Raw genomic sequence first — 17,258 nt, 5'->3', positions numbered from 1 at the left:
AGTGAACATTTAAAACAGTTATTCACATTGTAGTTACTTCTTGAAAAACATTTAGATCTGTATCTATTTATTAATATTAATATCAGTATTAATTAATGCTGATATTATTATTAATAAAATTTAGATATGTATCTTATGCATTTAATAGTATCCTATTCTAAATGTTTCATAACTTTTTAAACATTCAAGACTGAAGGCTAACACTTCTTCATTTTAAGCTAGACTTACATAGACAATAACATATGAAGGTTATATAAAGGAGAAATATTGTAATCAGTGCCAGTTATTCTTATGAAATGAAATTCTTATGAAATCAACCCTTACCTTTTGTTTTTTTGTGGCATTTGTTATATATCCCACACTGGCCTTCAGCTTACGGGGTGTTTGGTGCTGCCATTACATTTCTAAAATTTCTACCTCCACCTTCCAGTGCTGGGATTTCAGGAATGTGCTACCATGCTCTGCTCAACCCTGAGCTTTATTCTCATGTGTGCATTCTGTCTTTTGTTGGCTACTCTCTCTGTCTGCAGCAGCACAGAATATCTGAGGGTGTAGCCCCTGACTAATTCACCTCACCTTCTTTCCCTTCTACTGTTTTTTTTATCTTATTATCCTGTTTCAAATGCTCCTTGAATAAAGCCAGTGTGGATGGCCTTTAAGTCCTTGCTCTTTTATCTCACATCTCAGTCTTTTTATTTGGATGGCTATAGAATAGCAGACTGACTCATCTTAAAGACATGTGGTAATTTCTTAAGTGACCTTCACCTTCCAATGAGCCTGTCGGACTCATCTCAGTTAATAAGTAACACTGTTCACCTAGTTGCTGAGGTCCCAATTTAAGAATATTCCTGTATTTCTATTATTCTCTTCTCTCCCACTTGTAATATGCAGTTGTCAGTTGTACTTGTAGTGTTTTGAATCCATCTTTTCCCCCTGTTTTGTTGCTGTCATTGTAGCCTTGAATATTTTCTTTTGTTTAGGACACTAGATTTTGTTTTGTTTTGTTTTTCTCACTTAAATGCTTACCTTCTTATACTAAGCATAAGTGGTTTTTAAATGTGTAAATTAGCCATATCACTCTGATATGTGGAATTCTGTGGATTTCTATCATACTGGGGAAAAAAATCAAGGCGCCTCCTCATCTGGTCCATAAAACAGACTTCAAGTCCAGCATGTCTTCTACACACCATCAGCTCAGAGGAATAAAATATCTGTATAAAAATGTATATGAGAACTTACTCCTGGAGACCTGTGAATAGAGGGACTCTAAAGAGGAATTTTGCAAATTTTCTTACCTTGTATATGGTACTCGTCTTAGTTATTTTTTTGTTATGGTGATAAAATACTCTTGGGAAAGCAGCTTGAGGGGAAAAGGGCTAATTTTGGTTCACAGTTCCATGTATAGGCCATCATGGCTGGGAAGTTATGGAGGCAGGAGCTTGAAACATCTGGTTACATTGCATATGCCACCAGAAAACAGGAGATGACTAATGTACCAGCTGGCTTTCTCCTTTTTATGCAGTCCAGGACCCAGGCTCAGGAAATGGTGATGCCCAGTATTAGTGTGGGTCCTTTTACATCAGTTAAGCTAACCAAGATAATCTCTTACAGATCTGTCCAGAGGCTGACCAAAATATTCCAGGTATCCTACCTCTGAGATCCATTCCTGCCATAAAGGAGCTCTGATTGCTGGCTTTCTCTTAAATTCCCACCTATCAACTTATAATAAAGTATTTTTAACCTCAAAATAAACTAAAATAAATAACCCTCACAAGTGTGTCTGGAATCTTACATTCTAGGTGATTCCTAGTTGTCAATGAACAATAGCCATCACGATACCCTTTTGCATTCCCACCAGAAGTACATGAACTCTATGCTCTGTCAGCATTGTCTTTTGGATATATTTTGTTGGTATTGCTGCTGTTAATCTGGTATTAGAAAAATATAGTTCAGTGTCATCTGGATTTTCATTTTTCTTAGGAGAATGCAGTGTCTGAACTCTGTTTGCAGAGTGTATCAATGATCTGAAAGATACCCGAAGAACTTGCTGCTTCAGAAATATCTGCCTACTGTTCTATAGCTTCTCATCCTTTAATATTTGCTAAATTTGGGTGTATATAATCTTTGAAATTTATTGAAAGAGAAAGGTCTTCTAGCATTGTTATCTAAACATATCACCACAATAAATCAGATTATTTTGCTTCCATTGTGGGAATAGGAATTACGGACCTGGAACATGAGACGCAGGACTAAAGGTATGCTATAGACAAGGATGGAAGGTTGGTGAAAAGCTAGCCTGGGACAATCTAGGACAGTGTCCAGAATAGGCAGATCTGAGATGCCAAGGGCAGGCTATTTATAGAACACCAAAGACAAAGTACATCTATTTTATAGTGTAGCTGTTAGCTGTGTGGTGTTCTCTCTGTTTTATCCCAAGTGTAGAGAACACCTCAGCCCCACCCTATTCTTCTTCTGAGGTGGGATAAACAAAGGAAGGCGAGAAGTGAAGAGAAAGGCTATTTAGTAATATTGTCTGCTGTATATGCAGAATGTAAGCCTTTCTATCCCTCTTATGCTACGACTCTACATTGTAAGTTTGGGCTTTCTTTTTTTCTTTCTCTTCCCACCCCATTTCTCCTCTCTCTTATGTATTCTGTGTACACATGTATGTGCAAGTATATGTGGAGGTCAGAGGTCTGTGTTAGGTATTTTCTTGTATTACTCGCTGCTTTGTTTTTGATACAAGATTTCTTACTGCACACAGAGCTTGCTGACTTGTCTAAGTTAGCTGGACAGCATGCCCTGGGGAGTTTGCTCATTTCCCCCTCCATAGCATTAGGATTATAGGTATCTTCTACCAGGTTCAGTTTCTATGTGGGTGCTGGAGATCTGAGGGAATGTCCTCATGCCTGGCAGGGTCGGCACTTTACTAACCCAGCTATCACTCCAACCCCTCCTTTTTTACACCTAAATTGGCTTGTATGTTTACTTTATTGCATCTCCTTCCCCCTGACAGTCATTTACTCTTTCATGAAAGTGATGGTAGAACTGGATTTCAGTGCCTACAAAAGGCAGCAGTGGCAGACAGAGCCAGTTTTAGAAACCTACTGTATATATCCAGTTCTTTTCTTCTGTGGAGGGTGGAAATGAAAAGTATGTTGAAGGCCTGAAGGTTATGAAGCAGAGGTTGGGATTCTTCTGTTACTTGTCTTGTATTTGTTGACATTTACTATTTTACCATTTGTCTAATTGTGGGCACTGTTGTAAGTGCTGGAATTTTGTGGTTAATAAATGACAAATGTTCTCACCGCCTGTGGCTTATAATGCTTGGGCTAACAGGATATAGACAATAAACAAATTCAAAATATCTGAATTGCTGTGAAAACAGTAGAATGCAATGATGTTAGTGGAGTACAGAAGTCACCTGTTAAATTTTGGGCATGCTGACTTCTAGGTGCTCAGTAAACATTGATTGATGATGTCAGAAAGGCATTTGGATATCAAAATCTGGAAATTAGGGTAGGAAATGGGAAATTTGGAGTGGGGACAATATGGTCTGGGGAACCAGGATGCCAGTAGAGGTCACTCTTAAATTGAGTTGTGTAGAAAGGCAAAGATGGCCAAGTGTAGACATGACTTTGACTTATCTAAAAATGAAAACACATTAGTGTGCAGTCTGACTCTGAAGACAATAGTTGATTGCCTTAGTGAATTTAATTTAAAAAGGCATTAATGGTTGCATTAGGGATAATTTAATTTTTTAATGACTTAACCAAAAGCACATTTTCTTATAGAAATATTTCTTCTTTATTGCTTCTAATAGTTTTTCTTTTTTCTTTCTGAGGTTTGTGTTGAGGTTTTGGCAGAGTAAACAAGGTATAATATGTGCCCTGAGCCACAGCTGAAGTGTTAGTCTAACTTCATCTGAAAGTGTTCTCTTTGTCAGGAGCCTTATAAGAATTAGTTTGTGTTAGATCCGTAGCTACAGCAAATCCAAACTGAGAAACATAATTAAGTCTGTTAGCTGTCTTTCTTTCCTGCCTGTTTTCATATCCTAAGGTTTCTCTTCTGTTCCTTTGATTTTTAAATGGTTACACATCTGTGCTTTGGCTGAGGGAGGCGATTTCATGAGTGGCTTTGGAATGGGTTTCCATAATGCTTTTTTGCTGCTTCTTAGCTGGGTGAACTCAGCATGTTGCCTGGCCCTTTATACCACATGGGTTCTCATCTGAATGTAGATTGGGATAGCAGTATTTTATTTCTCATCTGGTTTGTGAATTTTAAACTAGTTAATATATATTAATGCATAAGCTAGCCGATACCTGTAATTGACTGAGAAAACAACAACAAAAAAAGAAAACTATTAACAAGGTTAACAGTTTAGTAACAATGAAAAAATCAGGCATTATTTCATTTTCCTATACATTTCTTTGACCTAGTATAGTTAAATTTCAGTTTTGGTTAAGTTTTAGAGGTTCTATTTTTTGTGATTAATAGTTTTTGAAATAAAGCTGTTTACACTTCAATTATATTTTTGTACAACCTCATTTCTCTTTTAACAGACCACTTTTTAATGTCATAAATGATATAGATTCTTTTCTTTCATATTCACACATACATAAAAGTGTGTGAAGCATTTATATACTATAGGTAGAATAGTTACTTATATTAATATTGTGTACATGTTTCACCAAAATAATTTTCCTTAAGTTAATTTTATTACAAGTTTTAAGTTATTTTACTTTTATTTTATTGCTTTAATTGTCCACTTTACATCCTCCTTTCTGCCCCCATCCTTATCACACCCCACATAAAATCGTTACTCATCCCACCTCCCCTTCTACTCTGAGAGGGTGGTGGTCCCCTTGGAACTTCATGTCTCTGGGAGGCTAAGTGCTTCCTCTTGCACTGAGGCCAGACAAGGCAGCCCAGTAGAAGAAAATATCTGCCATAACTAAATAAACACATTGCCCATATTACATTTTAAAATTACTTACCTATGGAGAAAAGTACAAATATTAATATTTTATTTACCTATAAGATATACAGAATCTATGGTCAAGATATTTAGTACATTGAAGAGCATTATATGGGCTGATCATAAGCACGATATAGTGTATGAAATAACCAAAGAGTTATCAGAGCATCTGTCTTTCAGTTTCATTGCTGTGAAGTGATACCACAACCAATGCAACTCTTATAAAAGCAAACATTTAATTTGGTCTGGCTTAGACTTTCAGCAGTTCAGTTCCTTGCCATCATGGCAAGAAGCATGGTAACAGACAGACAGACATCTTGGTGAAGAAGCAAAAGTTCTACACCTTGATCGGAAAGTAGCCAGGAGGAGATTGGAATTCCAGATGGGGCATAGCTTCAGCTTTTTTTTTTTCTTAAAATTTTTTATGATTTAAATGTGTTTTATACATCAAACATATTAATAATATTGAGTATTTGAGAATACATAAAATTTTGTTCAACTTTTATATTCATATCCTAAAAATATCATTATGAATATTTAATAATATCCATAACTGAGGATCCTACATCTAATGTTGAATACTAAATTGTTTCAAAACATACAAAATATTCTTTGGGAATTGAGCATAGTAAAAGAGCATAAAATATTAAGCATGAATCATTAAGAAATATATTCAGGCCCATTGGACTTGCAAACTTTATATGCCCCAATATAGGGGAATGCCAGGGCCAAAAGAATGGGAATGGGAGGGTAGGGAAGTGGGGGGCGGTATGGGGGACTTTTGGGATAGCATTGGAAATGTAATTGAGGAAAATATGTAATAAAAAAAACAATGAAAAAAAATACATTATGGCTGGTAAAAAAAATATATATATGCTATTAAGTAATAGAAAACTAATAGGATATTCTAGAAATAAAAGAAAAACCCTCTGGAAAAAAAAAAAGAAATATATTCAAAGGGCTTTATATGATACCACCTGACATAGTTAGAAAGTATTTAAAACACATTATGTATCTGTGTACATTGTCTAACAGTCAGTTTACTTAAAAAAGATTATCCGTGTTTCTAGGAGAAAAATTATTTTATCAGCAAGTATATTTTAAAAATTTCAAAATAGCAAAAACTCTTTGAAGTTAAACATTAAGGAAATGATAATTTCGAGCACAGTGAGAAAAATTATCAATAATATTTCCATGATGAATATAGAACATGATTTTAATATTTTCAACTTTTGATATTCAACAAACAGAATAGTTACTTTAAGATATACTTTGAGCCGGGCGTGGTGGCGCACGCCTTTAATCCCAGCACTCGGGAGGCAGAGGCAGGCGAATTTCTGAGTTCGAGGCCAGCCTGGTCTACAAAGTGAGTGCCAGGACAGCCAGGACTATACAGAGAAACCCTGTCTCGAAAAACCAAAAAAAAAAAAAAAAAAAAAAAAAAAAAAAAGATATACTTTGTTGTTATGTCTCCCTTTTCAATTCTGATTTTATTAATTTGGATACTGTCTCTGTGCCCTCTGGTTAGTATGGCTAAGGGTTTATCTATCTTGTTGATTTTCTCAAAGAACCAGCTCTTGGTTTGGTTGATTCTTTGTATAGTTATTTTTATATTTGGTTTGATTATTTCCTGCCTTCTACTCCTCTTGGGTGAATTTGCTTCTTTTTGTTCTAGAGCTTTCAGGTGTGCTGTCAAGCTGCTAGTGTAAGCTCTCTTAAGTTTCTTTTTGGAGACACTTAGAGCTTTGAGTTTTCCTCCTACCACTGCTTTTATTGTGTCCCATAAGTTTTGATATGATGTGTCTTCATTTTCATTAAATTCTAAAAAGCCTTTAATTTCTTTATTTCTTTCTTGACCAAGTTATCATTGAATAGACCGTTGTTCAGCTTCCAGGTGTATGTGTGCTTTCCCTTGTTTTTGTTGGTATTTAAGACCAGCCTTAGTCCATGGTGATCTGATAGGGTACATGGGATTATTCCAATCTTCTTGTATATGTTGAGGCCTGTTTTGTGAGCAATTTTTTGGTCAGTTTTGGAGAAGGTACATGAGGTACTGAGAAGAAGGTATATTCCTTTGCTTCAGGATGAAATGTTCTATAAATATCTGTTAGATCCATTTGGTTCATAACTTCTGTTAGTTTCACTATGCGTCTGTTTAGTTTCTGTTTCCATGATCTGTCTATTGCTGAGAGTGAGGTGTTGAAGTCTCCCACTATTATTGTGTGGGGTGTGATGTGTGCTTTGAGCTTTAGTAAAGTTTCTTTTATGAATGTGGGTGCTCTTGCATTTGAATAATAGATGTTCAGAATTGAGAGTTCAGCTGGGTAGATTTTTCCTTTGACTAGTCTGAAGTGTCTGTCCTTCCTTATCTTTTTTTGATAACTTTGGTTGAGAGTTGATTTTGTTTGTTATTAGAATGGCTACTCCATCTTGTTTCTTGGGACCATTTGCTTGAAAAAAATTGTTTTCTAACCTTTTACTCTGAGGTAGTGTCTGTCTTTGTCACGGAGGTGTTTCCTGTATGCAGAAAAATGCTGTTTACATATCCAGTCTGTTAGTCTATGTCTTTTTATTGGGGAATTGAGTTCATTAATGTTAAGAGATAATTGAGGAAAAGTGATTGTTGCTTCCTGTTATTTTGTTGTTAGAGGTGGAATTATGTTTGTGTGGCTATCTTCTTTTGAGTTTGTTGAAATGTTACTTTCTTGCTTTTTCTAGGGTGTAGTTTCCCTCCTCATGTTGATATTTCCATCTGTTATCCCTTGTAGGGCTTGACTTATGGAAAGATATCATGTAAATTTGATTTTGTCATGGAATATCTTGTTTTCTCCATCTGTGGTAACTGAGAGTTTTGCTGGGTAGAGTAGCCTGGGCTGCCATTTGTGTTCTCTTAGGGTCGGTATGACATCTGCCCAGGATCTACTAGCTTTCATAGTCTCTGTTAGAAATCTGGTGTAATTCTGAAAGGTCTGCCTTTCTATGTTACTTGACCTTTTTTTCCTTTTCTGCTTTTAATATTCTTTTTCTTTGTTTAGTACATTTGATATTTTGATTATTATGTGATGGGAGGAATTTCTTCTCTGGTCCAGTCTATTTGGAGTTCTGTAGGCTTCTTGTATGTCCATGGGCATCTCTTCCTTCAGGTTAGGGAGGTTTTCTTCTATAATTTTGTTGAATATATTTACTGGCCCTTTGAGTTGGGAATCTTTGCTCTTTTCTATACCTATTGTCCTTAGGTTTTATCTTCTCATTTGTCCTGAATTTCCTGGGTGTTTTAGGTTAGGAGCTTTTTGCTTTTTGTATTTTCTTTGACTGTTGTGTCAATGTTTTCTGTGATATCTTCTGCATTCACTTCTCTTAAAATACCCTTTCTTTTCTGTCCATATCCTGGTTTTAGCTCAACTTTATACTCATCAGAACTTAGTATCCATGTTGATTTTTGTCATTTAGATTTTTTCTTCTCTTTCCACCTTATCCTCTTCAGTAGCATGTATCCTTAAGTAGCCTGTTTTGCTTCCCTAAGTGGTTTGGTTGTTTTGGGTTGCTGTGATAAAATATCTTAACCATAGGCAACTTAAGGAAGAGTTTATTTTGACTTGTGGTTCCAGAGGGCAAGATGTTCATAATGGTGGAGAAAGCATGGCAGCAGGATCAGGAAGTTAAAAGGAGAAGTGGAAGTGGGGTGAGGCTGTATATCTTTCAAGTCCCACCCCTAGTGACACACTTCCCTCAGCAAGTCTCCATGTCCTAAAAGTTCCATAGCATCTCCAAACAGAGCTACCAGATGGGGATCCAGTTTTCAAATACATGGGCTTATGAGGATACATTTCTAATTTAAACAAGAACACTAAAAACTGCTCATCTTATTAGATCATTTAATGTATAGTTAGCTGTTATACTCAGCAAACCCCAGAGACTCAAGCATCAGAGAGGTTTCTTAGAAATTCAAGCCCGCTGTTTATGATGACCACAGGGCTCTGCTTCTGTTGTAGTGGAAGTCTAGGTGCTTGGCATCTGTGGCTCTGGCTTCTCCAGCATGTGGCTTTGGAGGCTACCATGTTCCTCAACAAGCAGGCACTGTGGAGGGAAGAAAGGGAAAGGGTTGTTTCTCAGAGGCTTTTATGAGCCAGCTAGAGGCAGTACACAGTCCTTAATAGTCTTTTGCCCCTAGTTAATTCAGTTGAATGGCTACATCTCCTTCACAGCATGCTGAGAATGTTAGGAAGCCAGTGAGCCTGGGAGGTATACCAGGATGTTGTCTATGATTTACAGCAGACCACCTTAACACAAAATGCCCATTGGTTATTGTCTTATGTGCTATGTATAAGTTAATGATGGCTCCATGGACAAGTTTCCTATACTAGTAGTTGAATAACTTAAAGATGTGACTTCAGTGTGAATTTAAGGGCTCTGTGAAATACGTAGTAGGGATTTTGATATATTTTGTTTTGTGGGGAGGGGTTGGAAATTTTTCTGATTTTGACTAAAATTTGCATTTGTAAAGATTTTCTTGTAAGGAAATAACACAGTGGAAATCAAGGTTTTGTTCCTAAACATGATCGTTATAGCACTGTCTGCTATAGCAGAACAGTGAAAAAAAGAATAGGACTTAGAAGCCATAAAATATACACACCTTTTAAAAATAGCCATAAAGTCTGAGCCAGGTGTGGTGGCACACACTTATCCTAGCATCCAGGAGGCAGAGACAGGTAGATCTCTGTGATTTTGAGGTTAGCCTGGTCTACAGAGAAAGTTCTAGGCCATCTAGGGATACGTAGTAGGAACCTGTCAGAAAAGAAAGCAAAAATAAATTTAAAAGTAACCATAAAATCTGATTAGATTTAAATTGGAAGGTCTTTTTAAGGGTAAATGAAGAAAGAGATCCCAATGACTCTTGGTTTTGTCCTTTTTTTTGTTTTTTGTTTTTGAGACAGGGTTTCTCTGTGTAGCCCTGGCTGTCCTGGAACTCACTCTGTAGATCAGGCTGGCCTCGAACTCAGAAATCCGCCTGCCTCTGCCTCCCGAGTGCTGGGATTAAAGGCGTGCGCCACCACCGCCCAGCCCCGAATGACTCTTAAGTCAGTGGTTCTCAACCTTCTTAAAGCTGCGACCCTTTAATGCAGTTCCTCGTGTTATGTTGACCCTCAACCATAAGTTTATTTTTGCTGCTACTTCATATCTGTAATTTTGCTACTGTTAGGAATCACAATGCAAATATTTTTAGAGGTAGTTTTCCAAAGGGGTCATGACTTACATATTGAGAACCCTTGCTCAAAGCTATCTTATCTTTGAAATTCCTTCCCTGTGCTTTATGCTCTGACCCACTACTTTAAGACAGACGGGGCGGGGGGAGTGAGGGGGAGAAGAGGGAGAGGGAGAGAGAGAGAGAATATGTACTATGGACTGATTTTTATGACAGTAGCTTTAGATCTAACCAGTGCCCCTTGTTATCTTCTATTTTCTTTGGAATTTCTTCTTTTCCTTATGGCAAAGCCTTTCAGCAAGGTGAGTGTGGGATTGAGTTATTTTGTGCCACCTATCATAAGGGAAAATGAAGTGTTTTCCTCAGAGAAAGTGGGTTTTGGGATACAAAACAGGTCTTTTCCTCACAGATGAGGTCACTGCTATTTTTTGAGGAGTGACCTCATAGCAAAGATTTTCTTGTACTCATTACAAACACAAGGTTCCTTTCCTATGAATTCCTTGACACCTGCTGAGATTTGATTCTGGTAAGGGCTTTTTATCAGTCATTAAATTCATAGGGTTTCTTTCTTGTGTGGACTATCTGATTTGTAGTGAGGCACCCTTAAGACAGATTTTTACTACATTCACTACATTGCTAGGGCTTTTCTCCTGTGTGAGTACTTTTGGTGGGTAGTACAGCCTGGCATACAGTTGAAGAACTTCTCACATTGGTTGTGTTCATAGTTATCTCTAACTCATGTATGTTATTTGATGTGTTAGGAGTTTTGCACACATGTGCACATTCTAACACACACACACACACACATTTTGAAAGGTGCTTTTTATATAGTATCTTTTTTGTCTTGTAGGTTCCTCCCTGTATTCAAAATTATCCCATTACTGTGAGTTGTGTTTCTTTGTTTATTAGTTTCGATATTTTATGAACCCCAAATTAAAATAATAGACCTCAGGCAGGTAATTGTAGGTTAATATGTGTTAACACTTTTGAGTCTTACTCTAGCTTTTTTTTTGGCACAGGACTTCCTATGGACCTGTTGTTAGTTTCCTTGTATACCAAATCCATCTTCATGTAGCCTGTAGTTTACTTGGTATACATTCATATAGCAGTGAATATCCCAGTGTGAATGTGAGTCTTTTCAGAAACTGTAGAAAACAGAAGATCTTTGTAGCTGTTAGAGAATAGAAGCTGTGATGGTTTGGATAAGAATGGATGGAGAGATGGCTCAGTGGTTAAGAGCACTCACTGACTGCTCTTCCAGAGATCCTGAGTTCAATTCCCAGCAACCACATGGTGGCTCACAACCATCTGTAGTGGGATCTGATGCCCTCTTCTGGTGTGTCTGAAGACAGCAACAGTGTCTAAATAAATAAACAAAAAAAAATCTTTATATATAAACAAGAATGGCTCCATATCCCGTATAATTGAATGCTTAGTCATCAGGAAGTAGCAATATTTGAGAAGGCTTTGTTGGAGGAAGTGTGTCACTTGGGGAGGACTTTGAGGTTCAAAAAGTCTATGCTAGGTGCAGTCCCTCTCTGCTTGCTACCTGTGGATCAAGATATAGTTCTCAGCTACTGCTTCAGCACCATGCTCACCCCTCTGTTCCCCACCATGAAGTAGTGGTCTAACCCTCTGAAACTATAACCAAGCCTCCAATTAAATGTTTTCTTTTATAAGAGTTGCTGTGGCCATGGTGTCTCTTCATAGCAGTAGAATAGGGACTGAGAACTGTCAGTGTGTGTCAGTGGAGAACTTAAAAAAATATTCTTTTAACTTTAAAAATAAAAATAGGATCAAGCTGGGTGTGGTGGCACAAGCCTTTTGTACCAGCACTTGGGGGGCTGAGGCAGGTTGATCTCTTAAGTTCAAGGCCAGCCTGATCAACAGAGTGAGTTCCAGGATAGTCAGGGCTACACAGAGAAACCCTGTCTCAAACCTGCCACCTTCAAAAAATTATGAGGATTTAGAGTTTAGCTTAGTGTTGACATAGTTGTCTAAGCATGCATGAGATCCTGGCTTTGATTTCTAGTACCACAAAAATGAATGAATGAATGAATGAATGAATGAAGGGTGTGACTCAATGGGACGCACAAAGCCAGCACTGCTAATTTTTTTTTTTTAAATTCCATTTGCTATATATCATGGCCTATGCCTGTAATCTCTCCACTTGGGAGGCTGAGGCAAGAAAATTTCTGCAAGTTTGAGGGTAGTCAAAGTTACATTGTGATACCGGGTCAAAGATGAAAGAAAGACCAAAGACTTAGAACTTTGCTGTTGCTATGATACAAACACCCTGATGAAATGCAACTTAAGAAAGAGAGAGGGAGTATTTTGTCTTAGGTTCCAGAGGAATAAAAGTTCAGGATGGAGGAGTGGAGGCATGGCAGCAAGTAGTGGGCATGGAGGCAGGGATGGAAATCTGAGCGTTACATGCTTTACTACCATAAAGAAGAGAAAGCAAACTGGAAGGGACAGGCCCTGAACTTTCAAAGCCCTCCCAGTGACATACAACCTCCAGCAAGGCTGCATCTTCTAAACCTCCCCAAACAGAGCTGTCTTAAGGATCAAGTGTTCAAATGCCCGAGACTACCGGGTGTGTGTGTGTGTGTGTGTGTGTGTGTGTGTGTGCATGTGTGTATGTGTGTGCGCAGGGATATTCTCATTGAAACCACTACCCTGGCTTAACTCAGTCTATAGATTTATTATCTGCTGTAATTTTTCTTCATTAGAGAGAAGTCATTGTTTAAGCTACTGAGGAGAAACTTCTGAGCCTGCTTGGAAATGATGATACCAATAAGCTTTCTAATCAGTTCTATTTGGATCAAGATTTCATGGAGCTTAGATTGATCACTTGGTGATCAATATAATCACAATATAACACTTGGTGCTGTGTTATAGGGATGGAACCCAAACTTAGTACTAAGCAAGAACTCTATATCATGTTACTTCACAGCACCGCCTGTGGTTGTTCTCTCATGTTGTTCTTAACTTATCTAGGTGGTCTTTTTCTTGTTTTGTTTTGTTTTGCTTTGTTGAGACAGGATTTCTCTATTTAGCACTGACCAGCCTAGAACTTACCATGTAAACCCAGCTGGCCTCAAACTTATTACAGTCCTGCCTCAGCCTCAAGAATGCTGGGCATAGAATCCTGATCCACCATGCTTGGCTTACTCTTAAGTCTGAGTAATCTTTGCAATCTCTCTTATATATGGACATAAATAACTAAAAATGTCTTCAGTTAACACTTTCTATGAGTATGTGTGTCTACTAGAGAGCAGCCACAGATAAAGGACTTGTGATGGAAATGGAAGGTTGTGTGTTAGATCAGATAATGCATCAGTGCAGGCCTTGCACCCTCTGCTGCTCCTACACAGCTGTATTAGGGTAAGCAGGTAAAGAGAGTACTAACTAGGCAGAGAGGTGAAGAAAGTTTGGGCACAGTAGCTGGAGCGACTGTCCTTATTTGAGCTGCAGAAGAGGATGAGCCAAGTGTTGCTTGTCCAGGCCTATAGCCATAAAATGCATTTCTGCGCACTGTCCTTTTTTCAATAAGCTAATGGCTGTTTCCTTATGGATAGAAATCCTGTTAGGTTTTCATCTTTTACCATCTCTATCCTTAGATTCTTAGCTAAGTAGACAGATCTTGTCTGTCTTCTGCCTCGAAGGTAGATCCTGTGTCATCTCCAACTCCTCTTCCTCCTCTTCCTCCTCCTCTTCTTCTTTTTTGGTTTTTCAAGACAGGGTTTCTCTGTGTAGCCCTGGCTGTCCTGGAACTCACTCTGTAGACCAGGATGACCTCAAACTCAGAAATCCACCTGCCTCTGCCTCCCAAGTGCTGGGATTAAAGGCATGCGCCACCACCTCCCGGCTGTGTCCTTTCTTCTGTTGGTGCTATTTTTAGCTCTCTCTTTTCTTAGGGGAAATTAGGTATCTGGAAATGTAGAGAATACATTTTCATATTCCCAGTTTCACTTTCATATTTTTAAACTTCAATTTAGAAATTATATACTGATATTATTTTAAAAGCATTTATTAAATTATTTGTGTGTGAAAGAATATATGTGTATGCCATAACATCTACATGAAGGTCAGAAGACAACTTTAGATGGTTGGTTTTCTCTTGCCACTGTGGGTCTTGGGGATTAATCTCAGGTTGTCAGACTTGCAGTACAAGTGCTTTTATCTGCTAAGCCACCTGGCTAGCCCTGTGCAGTTATGTTTTAATTTTGGGGTGTTGGAGTAGGATAGTGATTGTGCTTAGTAACTGACTTTGACTTTTGCTATACTTCCAGTCATCCAGAGAAAACCAGTAAGAAACAACCTTTCCTTCTTTCTGTTGTTTACAAGGAAGCAAATTATGGAAATTAGAATTAATGGCATATGGAATAAATTTCCAATTTGCTTCATCTCAGCTGGGCAAATAAATAAGTCAGTACTAGAATCAACTTATTCTCAAAAGGCAAAAGCTTTAGTTAGCTTACAGTTTGGAAGGTTCAGAATCAAAGGTCAGACTGGTCCCATTGGCCTCTGGTGAGCTCACATGGCTAGAGAGTATTTTGCAATGTGATAAGAGCAAAAATAAAGGACAGATCAGCAGGTCCCATAGTCCTTTGTAAGGGCATACCTCTTATTCTCTGTGATGTAAGGACCTTTCACAAGTCCTGTAATTCAGTGTTTCTGATGGTTATGCTAGGTATCAAATCTGTAATACACAGATCTTTGGCAGATATGTAGCATCCAAACCATAGTACTGTTAATGCCATCTAATATCAATCTTACATGACTTCTGTGAAGAGCAAAAATAAAATAAAGTAGCCAGTAAGTTAGCATGTATATTTCTTTATTGTGAGCCCTGTAAAATCAGAGAAAGTTGCACCTTCCAATATTCAATGTTATAGAATAAACATTCCCATGTTAAGAGAAAAGTGGGATAGTGAGGAAAGATTAGATTAATAAGATAAAAACCTAGCAGGGTAAACTCCTTTACACCGAGTCTGGCATCTAAAATGCATAACGGAATCATCCTACTTCCAACGTGCTTTGGGAGCTCTGGCTTCTGTGGCCTTCCATTTGTGGCACACCTGGCCTCTCTCTTGGGCCACCTGTATTTAGTGCCTGCAGCTTTTCTCAGCAAATGCCCTACATTTTTAGCATTTTAAACTTCCTGGCTTCTCGACTGCAACTTAGGATTCACCTTCACAGCTTCATTCATTGCCGTGTCAGCTACACTTTTCAGGTCTGACCTGCTACACACTGCCTGGACTCACAGACATTTTCCTGGATCCTTGTTGTATGCCTCAATTGACCCTTCATTCTTATATCTCCATGACTGCAAAAGTAGGCTGTGCCAAGTTCTTCTGGCAACTTGAAATGAAGCAGGGCCATCTTTGACCACTGCTGCAGCGATCTCTGAGAACATGTAGCTTACCATTACAGCGCATCTTTGGGTGGCCCTTTTTCTGAAGGGCATCCTGAGCTTTCTCAGCAACTCTTCTTTGGAATGAAAGTTTTTCAGATGTGTGAATTTTTATGCCTCCAATCCGTTAGGGAATACCTGGGGCTTTCTTTCAGGTCGCTTTTCTTTTGTTCCAGAGCAAAGTGCTAGGTTTCTCCTTAATGATGGTGATTTCCTTAGTAACCACCACCACTTTGCTCACAGCATTTGCCTTGTTCACAACTTTAAAGGCTTTCTAGCTCACCAAAGTGCAGTTTTCCAAATTACTTCTGTTCAGCAATTTGCTCTCTACAGCTCTTACCATAAACCTAGCTAAAAGCAGCAAATACTAACCATGCTTCAAACTGAGCGCTATGCTGTCTTAAAACTTTCTCTATCAAGTGGGATTGGGTGGGTTGGGGAGCAGGGTGGGATGGGGGGAGGGCATAGGGGGCTTTGGGGATAGCACTTGAAATGTAAATGAAAATATCTAATAAAAATGCTTTAATTTTTTCTCTATCAAATAAGTTAGTTCATTATTTTAAGATTATTTTGTATTCACAGTTTTGGAACATAGGCAGAACATAGCCACATTCTTTATTGGAATGAGACATGAATGGCCTCTAGTCCAATTTTCTACATACTCTTTGCCCCCGTGTGAAACCTCCTGAATATAGTTTTACTGTCCCCATACCTGTTTGCAATCTGGCCTTTCAGATTCAGCAGAATTACCCACTAAATTGTAATAGCACTCGAGGGCTTGTCTAACCTGTAGCTCCGAATTCTTACGTGTTCTTCAACAACCCATTTCCAGAGACATACAAATCACATGGTCACAGTGACAATTCTACTTCAGTACCAATTTTCTCTATTAGTAACTTTTCTCATTGGTGTAAAAAACAAAACCAAAGGAAGTGTGGGGGGGGGGGGAGGGAAGGAAGCAACGCAAGACAAAACCTAATAGTCTGAGAGAGGAAAGATTCATTTTAGCTCATAGTTTCAGAAGTTCTCATTTTCCATGTTAGAGAAGGCAAAGCAAAACTGCTTATTCTGTGCTGGTGGGAACACTCAGCAGCAGCTTATTCATACAGCAATAGATTAGTGGGTGTGGATGATGGGTCCACTATCACCCACTACTGTGACCCAAGCTCACTTCCCCAAAGCTCCACAGCTTTCAGTAGTGCTACATGCTAAAGAGCAATCACTTGCAACATGTGCCTATGGGGGAAAATTTCAAATTCACGCGTTCTAGTACATTATTCTTATTGTTACCATTCTTATGAGGAAGGTTAAGGGCATGCAGACTGCTGGCATGAGCTGCATGTAGTCTGGGTACACTAGGCCCAGAAAGTTTATATTGATTGTTTCTGTTATTCACCAGTAATGTGAGAGCCACAAGTTTGAATGTATGAGAAGTAAGTTGGTAACATGATCTTCTAACCCTCTTCATTAAGTCATGTAAGTAATAGTGTATGCTTATATGAAACCTCATATTGATCTCTGAACAAATGACATCAAGTATGAGAAAAGTCTGATCATTAATCTTTGGGTATTGCCAAAGAAGTCAACCTCTGTGTTCAAATTCTATACAATGCAGTGAATACCTTCCACCATATGATCAACATTTAATGTAAAACACT

General features: G+C 38.3%; 1 protein-coding gene across 2 annotated transcripts in view; it reads left to right on the top strand.

Moving 5' to 3' along the window:
- Positions 1–17,258, top strand: part of Syt14 (synaptotagmin 14) — a 145,341-nt gene that overhangs the window by 10,529 nt on the left and 117,554 nt on the right. The window lies entirely within an intron of this gene.

Source organism: Mus caroli, chromosome 1 (genome assembly GCF_900094665.2).
Source record: "Mus caroli chromosome 1, CAROLI_EIJ_v1.1, whole genome shotgun sequence".
NCBI classification, from domain to species: Eukaryota; Metazoa; Chordata; class Mammalia; order Rodentia; family Muridae; genus Mus; species Mus caroli.
This window is presented reverse-complemented; position numbering and strand designations above follow the sequence as displayed.